The following is a 14747-nucleotide window of genomic DNA, read 5'->3' as shown; positions in this document are numbered from 1 at the left end:
CTTCCCACCGTTCACCCTATCTATGCCTTTCATAATTTTATACACCTCTATTAAGTCTCCCCTCATCCTCCGTCTTTCCAGGGAGAACAACCCCAGTTTACCCAATCTCTCCTCATAACTAAGCCCCTCCATACCAGGCAACATCCTGGTAAACCTCCTCTGTACTCTCTCCAAAGCCTCCACGTCTTTCTGGTAGTGTGGCGACCAGAACTGGACGCAGTATTCCAAATGCGGCCGAACCAACGTTCTATACATCTGCAACATCAGACCCCAACTTTTATACTCTATGCCCCGTCCTATAAAGGCAAGCATGCCATATGCCTTCTTCACCACCTTCTCCACCTGTGACGTCACCTTCAAGGATCTGTGGACTTGCACACCCAGGTCCCTCTGCGTATCTACACCCTTTATGGTTCTGCCATTTATCGTATAGCTCCTCCCTACATTATTTCTACCAAAATGCATCACTTCGCATTTATCAGGATTGAACTCCATCTGCCATTTCTTTGCCCAAATTTCCAGCCTATCTATATCCTTATGTAGCCTCTGACAATGCTTCTCACTATCTGCAAGTCCTGCCAATTTTGTGTCGTCCACAAACTTACTGATCACCCCAGTTACACCTTCTTCCAGATCGTTTATATAAATCACAAACAGCAGAGGTCCCAGTACAGAGCCCTGCGGAACACCACTAGTCACAGGCATCCAGCCGGAAAAAGACCCTTCCACTACCACCCTCTGTCTTCTGTGACCAAGCCAGTTCTCCACCCATCTAGCCACCTCCCCCTTTATCCCATGAGATCCAACCTTTTTCACCAGCCTACCATGAGGGACTTTGTCAAACGCTTTACTAAAGTCCATATAGACGACATCCACGGCCCTACCCTCGTCAACCATTCTGGTCACTTCTTCAAAAAACTCCACCAGGTTAGTGAGGCATGACCTCCCTCTCACAAAACCATGCTGACTATCGTTAATGAGTTTATTCCTTTCTACATGCGCATACATCCTATCTCTAAGAATCTTCTCCAACAACTTCCCCACCACGGACGTCAAGCTCACCGGCCTATAATTACCCGGGTTATCCTTCCTACCCTTCTTAAATAACGGGACCACATTAGCTATCCTCCAATCCTCTGGGACCTCACCTGTGTCCAAAGACGAGACAAAGATTTGCGTCAGAGGCCCAGCGATTTCATCTCTCGTCTCCCTGAGCAGCCTTGGATAGATTCCATCAGGCCTTGGGGATTTGTCAGTCTTTATATTCTCTAACAAACCTAACACTTCCTCCCTTGTAATGGAGATTTTCTCCAACGGTTCAACACTCCCCTCCGAGACACTCCCAGTAAACACATCCCTCTCCTTTGTGAATACCAACGCAAAGTATTCATTTAGGATCTCCCCTACTTCTTTGGGCTCCAAACATAATTCCCCACTTTTGTCCCTGAGAGGACCGATTTTTTCCCTGACAACCCTTTTGTTCCTAACGTATGAATAAAATGCCTTGGGATTCTCCTTAATCCTGTCTGCCAAGGACATTTCGTGACCCCTTTTTGCCCTTCTAATTCCCCATTTGAGTTCTTTCCTACTTTCTTTGTACTCCTCCAGAGCTCCCTCCATTTTTAGCTGCCTGGACCTAACATATGCCTCTCATAGAACATAGAACAGTACAGCACAGAACAGGCCCTTCGGCCCACGATGTTGTGCCGAGCTTTATCTGAAACCAAGATCAAGCTATCCCACTCCCTATCATCCTGGTGTGCTCCATGTGCCTATCCAATAACCGCTTAAATGTTTCTAAAGTGTCTGACTCCACTATCACTGCAGGCAGTCCATTCCACACCCCAACCACTCTCTGCGTAAAGAACCTACCTCTGATATCCGTCCTGTATCTCCCACCACGAACCCTATAGTTATGCCCCCTTGTAATAGCTCCATCCACCCGAGGAAATAGTCTTTGGCCAGTCTTTTTGACCAGTCCCTCAATTTCCCTGGTTATCCACGGTTCTCGAATCCTATCCTTCCTATCCTTCTTTTTTACAGGCACATGCCTGTCTTGCAGCCCTAACAACTGTTCCTTAAAAGACTCCCACATGCCAGATGTGGATTTACCCTCAAACAGCCTCTCCCAATCAAGAGCTGCCAATTTCTGCCTAATCCCACTAAAGTTAGCCTTCCCCCAATCCAACACCTTACCCTTGGGACACCACTCATCCTTTTCCATCACTATCCTAAAGCTAACAGAATTGTGGTCACTATTTGCCACATGTTCCCCTACCGAAACTTTGAAGACCTGACCGGGCTCATTCCCCAGTACGAGGTCCAGTATAGCCCCCTCTCTAGTCGGGCTATCTACATATTGTTCCAAAGAACCCTCCTGTACGCATTTTACAAATTCCTCCCCATTCAGAGTCCCAGCTCTCAGCGATTTCCAGTCTATACCAGGAAATTGAAGTCTCCCACTACAACAACCCTATTTTTCCTGCACCTATCCAGTATCTCCTGACATATCCGTTCTTCCACTTCCCTTGGGCTGTTGGGGGGCCTGTAGTATACCCCCAACATAGTGACTGCGCCCTTCCTGTTTCTAAGCTCCACCCAGAGTGACTCGTTACACGACCCCTCTGAATTGTCCTCCCTCTGCACCGCTGTAATATGCTCTCCAACTAATACTGCTACTCCCCCACCTCTTTTGGCCCCCTCTGTTGTTAAAACTCTTACTGTGTTTACCCCAGTCCAACGCCGGCATCTCCACATCGTGTTTGATGGGGACAGTGTAGAGGGAGCTTTACTCTGTATCTAACCCCGTGCTGTGCCTGTCCTGGGAGTATTTGATGGTGACAATGTAGAGGGAGCTTTACTCTGTATCTAACGCCATGCTGTACCTGCCCTGGGAGTGTTTGATGGGGGACAGTATAGAGGGAGCTTTACTCTGTATCTGACCCCGTGCTGTACCTGTCCTGGGAGTGTTTGATGGGCATGATGTGGAGATGCCGGCGTTGGACTGGGGTAAACACAGTAAGAGGTTTAACAACACCAGGTTAAAGTCCAACAGGTTTATTTGGTAGCAAAAGCCACACAAGCTTTCGGAGCTGCAAGCCCCTTCTTCAGGTGAGTGGGAATTCTGTTCACAAACAGAGCATATAAAGACACAGACTTAATTTACATGAATAATGGTTGGAATGCGAATACTTACAACTAATCAAGTCTTTAAGAAACAAAACAATGTGAGTGGAGAGAGCATCAAGACAGGCTAAAAAGATGTGTATTGTCTCCAGACAAGACAGCCAGTGAAACTCTGTGGGGGTTACAAATAGTGTGCCATGAACCCAATATCCTAATATTAGTTGTAAGTATTCGCATTCCAACCATTATTCGTGTTTGATGGGGACAGTGTAGAGGGAGCTTTACTCTGTATCTGACCCCGTGCTGTACCTGTCCTGGGAGTGTTTGATGGGGACAGTGTAGAGAGAGGGAGCTTTACTCTGTATCTAACCCCATACTGTACCTGTCCTGGGAGTGTTTGATGGGGGACAGTGTAGAGGGAAAGAGTTGGGGTGGAGGATGGGGCAGAGCAGGCAGGGTGATGGGGGGGAGGGGCATTGGAGATGGAGGGCTGAGGAAGGAGTTGGAGAAAGGCGGTGAATTGGAAAAGGAGCTGGTGATGTGGCTGCTCCAGCCCCCTCTATCTCTCTCTCTCAGTATTGAATGTGCTCAGTAAATCGGTGCTGATTTCTCTGAGACTCCAGCAGTAATAATCCTCTATTCCGCCCCCTGTCAGGCCGGCTCCAGGCAAATCAGCACAGAATCCCGGACACACAAATGACCAGGAGCTGCTGATGTGAAACAGACTCGGGACAAAGCCTTCAGCTGGGCTTGGATACCAGGGAAGGCTGGGCAACTTCCACAACTCACAGAGACAGAGCGACACAAGCTGCTTCTCGAGGGAAGGGGTGGGCGGTGAGTGAAGTTTCTGGTGAGCGGTGAGGAGTTGGATGTGAGCGCACACACACAGAGACTGAGATCCGGATCGGTAACGGTAAGACATTACTGCTCTTTCTCGGCCGCTTTGTTCGCAGTTTCCCTGACAGTCCTGCAGGTCTCGCCTTTTAATTCCAGGTTGGAAGCCGGGTCTCAGAAATGTTGAGCAGATGTAACATTTCTGAAAGTTTCCAGTCCCTGTGAAGGTTAGTGCTGAGGATTTACTGTAAATCTTTGATTCAGTTCAAACACTGGCTGATCCTTCAATGCCCTGTATTGCAACTCCAGTTAGTCCCTCTCATGATTTCTGCCTTTCTCAGCTTCCAGCTTTCCCCTGCTTCATTGTCTTCCAGGATTTTTTTCCCCTTGATTTGGATAGTTTGAGTTTAGAACTGGGCTGATCTCTCTGCCTTTCAGGAAGGATCCAGGCTGGGGGAGAGACGGGGGCTGGGTTAACATTAATGGAGATTTCAGACTGAAATGGAACAAGGGATCTGGATGAGGTTAGCAGTAGAGGCCAATGGAAGGGTGGATTCTGGCAGGAGTTAGTCCAGATCCACTCTGAAAGCTCCTCCCCAAACTCAGAATCATTTCTGAAACCTCTCCTTCACATCTGTCCCAATATCTCTTTCACAGTCTGGTCATTTGAGGGATGCTTGATTACGTTAAAGGTGCTAGTTAAATGCAAGTTGTTGCTGAACATTTTCGTTGCTATACAAGGCGAGTGTTCCCAGAGGAGTCTCAGCCACTCAGGTAGTCAGAGCTAAACACTGGGATAACTCCAGTCACAAGGGAGCAAATCACAGGCTGCTGAGAGACCGACAGGAGCATTCTGCAGCTGGCGAGAGAGTGGCGAAATGGGCCAGTTCTAGAAATGGACGGTTTATTCTTGAAGGTTCTGCACTGAAGGTGGAGTGGGGAAACACAGAGAGAAGACTGCCGACTGGAGCAGGCGGGGCCCACTGTGGAATATAGAAGCAAAGCCAGCAGGTCAGTGAGGCGTCAGACATGTGATCAACGCCAAACATTCAATAAGATGTGGAAAAGTACAGACATACATCACACACACTGCCCCAGAGACACACACATCACCCGCACTGCCCCATACAGACACACATCACCCCACACTGCCCCATACAGACACACACACTGCCCCATACAGACACACACACTGCCCCATACAGACACACACATCACACACACTGCCCCATACAGACACACACATCACACACACTGCCACATACAGACACACACATCTCACACACTACCCCAGAGACACACACATCACACACACTGCTCCAGAGACACACACATCACACACACTGCCCCATACAGACACACAGATCACACACACTGCCCCATACAGACACACACATCTCACACACTGCCCCATACAGACACACAGATCACCCACACTGCCCCAGAGACACACAGATCACCCACACTGCCCCATACAGACGCACAGCACCCACACTGCCCCATACAGACACACACATCACCCACACTGCCCCATACAGACACACACATCAAACACACTACCCCAGAGACACACACATCACACACACTGCCACATACAGACACACACATCTCACACACTACCCCAGAGACACACACATCACACACACTGCCCCATACAGACACACACATCACCCACACTGCCCCATACAGACGCACAGCACCCACACTGCCCCATACAGACACACACATCACCCACACTGCCCCTAACAGATTGTGCCTCACTATTGGGATGGGAAATCGCTGATAATGTGCGGAGATTAAGAGATGGGCTCGGGTGATGGTGCCTCAGTAGAGGGTGGGAGGAGTTGGGAATTTCCTAATCTATACTCCGTTGGGTCTACGAGTGTACACAATCTGTTGGTGCAGAGGAAGCTATCACGTAGTTTGCGAAGTGTTAATCAGATTTATAGCATTGATTATACAGAGCTGTCAGATTCAGAAAGTCTTCTGCAGTTGTGTGGGAGGCAGATTCCCTCACCTCCCCGGCCCCACGCCGGAGTGCTGCGAGTCATTTCCACCTCGCCTTTTGGATGAGGTGATTACTGGTCCAGCTCTTGCCTGATGGAATTCAGGAAATCAGCATTCGCTGCCCGACAGAGCGCTCTGTTCCAGGGGCCCAAACCTGGGTTTGGACTTGAACTTCACGTTGAGCGTCTGGCTCCTCCCGAATGCATTTAATTGGAACCTGTTGACTTTGGACACCATGGCCCAATGGTGTGAGCTTCTGACACAGAGTGGGCCTGAGTGTCAGCAGGATGCTCATGTACAGAATCTCGCACTATCAAGGAAGATGCTGCAGTTGCTAGGTTTTGCGGATGAAGTGTCACCAGTTTTCTATGTGGGGCAGCTTGTCAGTGACTTTTCAGTTCGCTGGCGAATGATGAAAACATCCAACCAGACAAACCAGTGACCTTCCTGCCCCTTTTGCTCAGTGTCCTGCGTCTTTACAATGAAATGAAATGACAGAACTGAACAGGAGTGACAGGGCAGGCTGGCTCTAAGCTGGCTGGCTCTAAGCTGGCTGAGGTGTGCTCCAACAAAGAGGAATTGAAAATGATGAAGTGGTTTTAAAGTGTATCTATTAGTGTCACAAGGTGGCTTACATTAACACGGCGATGAAGTTTACTGTGAAAATCCCCTAGTCGCCACACTCTGGCGCCTGTTCGGGTACATTGAGGGAGAATTTAGCACGGCCAATCCACCCTAACCAGCACACCTTTCAGACTGTGGGAGGAAACCGGAGCACCCGGAGGAAACCCACGCAGACACGGGGAGAACGTGCGGATTCCGCACAGGCAGTGACCCAAGCTGGGAATCGAACCCGGGTCCCTGGCGCTGAGAGGCAGCAGTACGAACCTCTGCCGCTGTGCTGGTTTTCTGGGGTAGACATAGTGGAGATGTTTGTGGAGAAATATTCGCCAATAAATCCAACGGGGGAATTCAGAGAGGTGAGAATGTGGAACTCGCTACCGGAGGGAGCTTGAGACTAACAACAGACATAAAAACATAGAAAATAGGAGCAGGAGGAGGCCATTCGGCCCTTCGAGCTTGTTCCGCCATTCATTATGATCATAGCTGATCATCCAACACAATAGCCTGATTTACCCAGCTCCCCTCCCATATCCTTTGGTTACCTTCACCTCAAGTGCTATATCTAACTGAGATGCATTTAAGGGGGAAACTGGGTAAACACATGAGGGAGAAAGGAATAGAAGGATAGCTGGACAAGGTGTGTTGAAGTAATAAAAACAGAAAATGCTGGATAAACTCAGCAGGTCCAGCAGCACCTGTGGAGAGAGAAACACAGTTAATGTTTCGAATCTGTATGATCCTTCTGCGAAAAGTAGAAGGGTCATACAGACTCTGTTTCTCTCTCCACAGATGCTGCCAGACCTGCTGCGTTCATCCAGCATTTTCTGTTTTTATTTCGGATTTCCAGCACTGAATGCATTGAATTAAAGCTGGAGGAGACTCGTGTAGAGGGTGAATACCAATAGCCATTAGGCTGAGTGAGAGATACAGAGATCAGAGTCTCTGAACTGATGTGCAACTCGGGAATAAGTCTTTCAAGTCACCTACAATCCCAAGGGACTGCCGAAGAAGTTATTACTCAGCCACAGCCCCCAGAACTGACACTGGTCTGATGGTATTAAAGAGGTTGTCTATGCCACAGTGTGTCTGTCTGGCACACTGTCAGATCACTGTTAGCCACCTAGCTCTATGCCAAGGCCCATCTATAGGCCTCTAGATGCCAGTGTATCCTAAATGAATGTTTCTGACAGAAATCACAAAGCAAATCCCTGTGCACACTGCTCCCTCACATAGCCTGTAAAACTAACAACTTCCCTTTTATTCCTCACATCATCACAGGAGTTCATGTTACATAGTTTTACTCTGTAACTTGATTTACCCCTCACCGTAACTCTGATATACCCCACACTGTAACTCTGATATACCCCACACTGTAACTCTGATATACCCCACACTGTAACTCTGATATACCCCACACTGTAACTCTGATATACCCCACACTGTAACTCTGATATACCCCACACTGTAACTCTGATTTACCCCACACTGTAACTCTGATTTATCCCACACTGTAACTCTGATTTATCCCACACTGTAACTCTGATTTACCCCACACTGTAACTCTGATTTACCCCACACTGTAACTCTGATTTACCCCACACTGTAACTCTGATTTACCCCACACTGTAACTCTGATTTACCCCACACTGTAACTCTGATTTACCCCACACTGTAACTCTGATTTACCCCACACTGTAACTCTGATTTACCCCACACTGTAACTCTGATTTACCCCACACTGTAACTCTGATTTACCCCACACTGTAACTCTGATTTACCCCACACTGTAACTCTGATTTACCCCACACTGTAACTCTGATTTACCCCACACTGTAACTCTGATTTACCCCACACTGTAACTCTGATTTACCCCACACTGTAACTCTGATTTACCCCACACTGTAACTCTGATTTACCCCACACTGTAACTCTGATTTACCCCACACTGTAACTCTGATTTACCCCACACTGTAACTCTGATTTACCCCACACTGTAACTCTGATTTACCCCACACTGTAACTCTGATTTACCCCACACTGTAACTCTGATTTACCCCACACTGTAACTCTGATTTACCCCACACTGTAACTCTGATTTACCCCACACTGTAACTCTGATTTACCCCACACTGTAACTCTGATTTACCCCACACTGTAACTCTGATTTACCCCACACTGTAACTCTGATTTACCCCACACTGTAACTCTGATTTACCCCACACTGTAACTCTGATATACCCCACACCCCTCACTGTAACACTCTCTGATATACCCCACACCCCTCACTGTAACACTCTCTGATATACCCCACACCCCTCACCGTAACTCTCTCTGATATACCCCACACCCCTCACCGTAACACTCTCTGATATACCCCACACCCCTCACTGTAACACTCTCTGATATACCCCACACCCCTCACCGTAACACTCTCTGATATACCCTACACCCCTCACTGTAACACTCTCTGATATACCCCACACCCCTCACTGTAACACTCTCTGATATACCCCACACCCCTCACTGTAACACTCTCTGATATACCCCACACCTCTCACTGTAACACTCTCTGATATACCCCACACCCCTCACTGTAACACTCTCTGATATACCCCACATTCCTCACTGTAACACTCTCTGATATACCCTACACCCCTCACTGTAACACTCTCTGATATACCCCACACCTCTCACTGTAACACTCTCTGATATACCCCACACCCCTCACTGTAACACTCTCTGATATACCCCACATTCCTCACCGTAACTCTCTCTGATATACCCCACACCCCTCACCGTAACTCTCTCTGATATACCCCACATTCCTCACTGTAACACTCTCTGATATACCCCACATTCCTCACTGTAACACTCTCTGATATACCCCACACTCCTCACTGTAACACTCTCTGATATACCCCACACCCCTCACTGTAACACTCTCTGATATACCCCACATTCCTCACTGTAACACTCTCTGATATACCCCACACCCCTCACTGTAACACTCTCTGATATACCCCACACCCCTCACTGTAACACTCTCTGATATACCCTACACCTCTCACTGTAACACTCTCTGATATACCCCACACCCCTCACTGTAACACTCTCTGATATACCCCACATTCCTCACTGTAACACTCTCTGATATACCCCACACCCCTCACTGTAACACTCTCTGATATACCCCACATTCCTCACTGTAACACTCTCTGATATACCCCACACCCCTCACTGTAACACTCTGATATACCCCACACCCCTCACTGTAACACTCTGATATACCCCACACCCCTCACTGTAACACTCTGATATACCCCACACCCCTCACTGTAACACTCTGATATACCCCACACCCCTCACTGTAACACTCTGATATACCCCACACCCCTCACTGTAATACTTTCACTGAATATTTGAATGGAAGAGAATGTTGGAATATTGGAGAAACAGTGGGCTAACCACAGGCTATTGTTGATGCAGCGTACAGACAGATGGATTGCTTTCCTCAGAAGGGCCACTATAGAGTGGGTCATGTTTCTCAGGTGGTCTGGAGCAGTTCTGATCTTTATTTCCAGCCTGTCTCTAACACTGCAGACCAACAGATATCTAAAACATTCAGATTTTTTTCAAATTTGGATAAGGGTTTAGAACCTGAATTCATTTGGTTTAGGCCGCTACATCCTCTTGATGAGCCGGCCTAGCCCCTGTGCCCAGACTCCCAGCTTCTGAGTACTGCTCAAGGACAGTCACTGACCCTTCCCCAAGTGTCATATGATGGGATTGCTGGTGCCATAAAGAAATTGAGTTATCGCCTGTCACAATCACAGATAATTTCAAAGTGCTTTACAGAAGATGATGTACATTATAATTTTAAAAATAATCTTTTTGTATCATTAATTTTATCCATGGAACATGAGTTACTGTCATTCTGCAGCAACCTTTTACTGTTCCAGTTTATAGTCAGTGCGAAAGTGGAAGTTGAGAGAAGGCAGTCCGTCTGGCTCCATGTCACAGGCTGTGTGTATTTATAAAACTGGCTAATCACAAGCTGAACACTCTGCATGACAGAGTTTCCTTAAAAGCACTGAGGGCTGTGCATATTTGTGTCACCCTTATGAATGTGCCTGGTGTCAGATATGTATATGTGTACTCACTCACGTGGCTAACTTCACGTACCTGGGACTGGCAAGAACAAAACCAGTAACGCAGTGGAATATACAGAATGTTAGTATTTATAAAATGGACGGAAAAGGAGAAAATTGAAGTTAAATTCTAAACTATTCTCAGTAATAACATGAATTATGGCACAGTGGTTGGCATTGCTGCCTCACAGCTCCAGGAACCCAGGTTCGATTCCTGGCTTGGGTCACTGTCTGTGTGGAGTCTGCACATTCTCCTCGTGTTTGCGTGGGTTTCCTCCGGGTGCTCCGGTTTCCTCCCACAGTCTGAAAGACGTGCTGGTTAGGGTGCATTGGCCGTGCTAAATTCTCCCTCAGTGTACCCGAACAGGCACCGGAGTGTGGCGACTAGGGGATTTTCACAGTAACTTCATTGCAGTGTTAATGTAAGCCTACTTGTGACTAATAAATAAACTTAAATTTATGAATTACGAGCTCCACTAAAAGTCCTATATTTACAGACATAATCTGCAGGACCACTATCTGTGGACAGAAGACCAGCTACCATGCTAACACATCAGCTTAGAATGACACGGCAAATCACTCTGTATCCTTAACAAATGGGTCAATGGTTGTCAAATCATTGTCTCGATTTGAGGATGGTGTCTATTCAGTATGGCGTGGGTCCTCATGTGACTGAACAGGCCGGTTCTCCACCCATGGATCTTTGGGCGCAGGGAGCACAATGTCCCACCAGGTAGTGGGATCCGGAGAGCAGGATTCACATCCTTTTCTTTCCTTCTCTGCCATCTCTCTGCCTCATCATTGAGGTGTAGAGGCTCAAAGCGTGATGCAGTTTGATGGGTAGGTTGTCTCCATTCTGAATGGTTGATAGCAAGCTCCCTCCAATCATTAACGTCAGTGCTGCCACACTGCGAGGAGATGGTCAGAGTGTCTATGAAGCATCTTCTATGTCCTCCATGGAACACTGACCCTTTGAGAGAACAGGACCTGGCTGGAGAGACCACTTTCCGCCATCTAGACAGTGTCCGATCCATCGTAGCTGATTTTCCAGGAGTTTTACCTGACTGCTTGAAGAGCTGACTTCAAGAAGGACATTAGTGTTTGTTCAATGGTCCTCCCATTGACTCTGGAGAATGTGGTGGAGGCCTTACTGATGGAATTTCTCTCTTCCGAGGGTAACTGTCTGAACAAGCCTGGAAATAATCCCAGCTCCTTATTTCAACCACATAATTGGCAATGAATTTCTGCGGGGAAATGGTGTGTGAGCTGTAGAGGTCTGAGTCAACATTCTTTACTCTCCGTGGAGAGAGTAGTTGGGTCTTGTTCCTGAGTAGTAACTGTTCATGCTGCAGGTTGGGGCATCTGTATCCGGGCAAGCTCTCTCTTACACAGCTTTGTCAATGCCGGATCAGTGAGTACCTGATCTAATGGTGTCCACGCTTGACCTCTGCTCCAGCCAATTCCTTCTCCACATTAAATTCCTCGTTGGCATTGCTGTTTGCAGAAGTTCCATCAATCTCACTTTCCTCCTGTTGATCACTTGGTCAGATTCCTGGTTTGAGTTAGTGGTGCCTTGTGTGCAGGTTTCTCAGATCTTCAGTCGAGTTGGTATTGGGGGAGGTGAGTGCGATAACAACGTTCAGACTCTGTATAAAGCGGCTTTGTTTGAACAATTTCCTGTTCAGCATCACTCAGTGACATCTTGCCTCAGTTACCTTCACCTCTGCACGTTGTCATTAGCAAATCAGCCTGGAATGCATTCAGTGTTTAGATTGAATGCCAGAACAAACGGCTAGCTGTGCTGTCGGAGCAAATAATGGAGGATTTGTCTGAGTCGACCCACCAGGGTCAAAAGAATTTCACATATACCTTGTCTGCAAATTATGCACAGACTTCTTAAACATGCATCAGACATCTACGTGCTCTCTGAAAGAAGAGGAAATAATTTGTGAAACTGAACCTTAACAGCCAAGCCATCTCTGAGAAATGCTGAGAGTGAGATTCTCTTTCTAAAGTTGTGGTACAATGAGAGAGACAGCCAGCTATTCTGCTATACTGAATGGTGTGAGACAGAGCAAGGGCTGTCTTCAATGAGAGAAGCTGTAATTTCAGAAGTTTCCTGTCTGAGGAGCTACTCAATACCGCTTGTGTTCAGTGAGAAATCCGTGGGACAGGCACAGCTCCAGGGAGCAGAGCTTGAAAATGGTGTGGGTCAGAGAGGCTAGTTCTCCTCCACACCCTCCTCGAGCAGATGGAGCTTGATTATGTCAAATCCTGCCGGCTTGTGATGGGTTCCAGACTGTCTGCACATGAAGCTGACCCTGTCACCTTTTCATTCTCACCAGCACTGGGCCAAACTTCGCAACTTCCTAGCTGTATCTCCAAGGGTGGGGGTACTGGTGAGGAGGGGGAGAGTGGGGTTCATTCACTGTCACTCTGACAATGCCTGGATAGGATGCTCTTTCGGAGAGTTGCTGCACACCCGATGGGCCAAATGGCCTCTTTCTGCACTGTAGGGATAATATGGAAGCCAGCAGCCCCAGGCTAATATTTACTAAAATATCCAGTAAAGTGTTGCTAAACTAGCTCAGCACATGATTCTGAGCAAGAAGGTCTTAAGTTCAAGTTATTCAGACTGGTGTGATGAATGACTCCTCTCCCTAATGTGAAAGGAGGATGTGTAATTACAGCCCTTGTTTGAGCAGGCAAGAGTTATAACAACAATCCAGCATTGCACGGTATAGGGTATATCGATAACATTGCCCTGTGTACAGCATAGGGTATATCGATAACATTGCCCTGTGTACAGTATAGGGTATATCGATAACATTGCCCTGTGTACAGTATAGGGTATATCGATAACATTGCCCTGTGTACAGTATAGGGTATATCGATAACATTGCCCTGTGTACAGTATAGGGTATATCGATAACATTGCCCTGTGTACAGTATAGGGTATATCGATAACATTGCCCTGTGTACAGTATAGGGTATATCGATAACATTGCCCTGTGTACAGTATAGGGTATATCGATAACATTGCCCTGTGTACAGTATAGGGTATATCGATAACATTGCCCTGTGTACAGCATAGGGTATATCGATAATATTGCCCTGTGTACAGTATAGGGTATATCGATAACATTGCCCTGTGTACAGTATAGGGTATATCAATAACATTGCCCTGTGTACAGTATGAGGGTATATTGATAACATTGCCCTGTGTACAGTATAGGGTATATTGATAACATTGCCCTGTGTACAGTATAGGGTATATCAATAACATTGCCCTGTGTACAGTATGAGGGTATATTGATAACATTGCCCTGTGTACAGTATAGGGTATATTGATAACATTGCCCTGTGTACAGTATAGGGTATATTGATAGCATTGCCCTGTCTACAGTATAGGGTATATTGATAACATAAGAACATAAGAAATAGGAGTAGGCCATCTAGCCCCTCGAGCCTGCCCTGCCATTCAATAAGATCATGGCTGATCTGAAGTGGATCAGTTCCACTTACCCACCTGATCCCTATAACCCCTAATTCCCTTACCGATCAGGAATCCATCTATCCGTGATTTAAACATATTCAACGAGGTAGCATCCACCACTTCAATGGGCAGAGAATTCCAGAGATTCACCACCCTCTGAGAGAAGAAGTTCCTCCTCAACTCTGTCCTAAACTGACACCCCTTTAATTTTGAGGCTGTGCCCTCTAGTTCTAGTTTCCTTTCTAAGTGGAAAGAATCTCTCCACCTCTACCCTATCCAGCCCCTTCATTATCTTATAGGTCTCTAAAAGATCCCCCCTCAGCCTTCTAAAATCCAACGAGTACAAACCCAATCTGCTCAGTCTCTCCTCATAATCAACACCCCTCATCTCTGGTATCAACCTGGTGAACCTTCTCTGCACTCCATCCAAGGCCAATATATCCTTCCGCAAATAAGGGGACCAAAACTGCACACAGTATTCCAGCTGCGGCCTCACCAATGCCCTGTACAGA

The 14747-nt window shown here is 47.1% G+C and overlaps 1 protein-coding gene across 3 annotated transcripts in view; it reads left to right on the top strand.

Annotated features, from left to right (window-relative positions):
• Positions 1 to 14747, top strand: part of LOC144507725 (sphingosine 1-phosphate receptor 2-like) — a 261605-nt gene that overhangs the window by 218215 nt on the left and 28643 nt on the right. For 2 of the 3 annotated variants that reach the window (XM_078234973.1, XM_078234972.1), the window contains exon 2: positions 3782 to 4039. The gene's annotated coding sequence lies outside the window, so the exon portion shown is untranslated. Of the gene's footprint in view, positions 1 to 3781; positions 4040 to 4801; positions 4972 to 14747 lie in introns of those variants that run through there. The other variant, XM_078234974.1, reaches the window with a different exon arrangement.

The sequence above is a fragment of the Mustelus asterias genome, chromosome 19, assembly GCF_964213995.1.
Source record: "Mustelus asterias chromosome 19, sMusAst1.hap1.1, whole genome shotgun sequence".
In the NCBI taxonomy this organism is placed as follows: Eukaryota; Metazoa; Chordata; class Chondrichthyes; order Carcharhiniformes; family Triakidae; genus Mustelus; species Mustelus asterias.
This window is presented reverse-complemented; position numbering and strand designations above follow the sequence as displayed.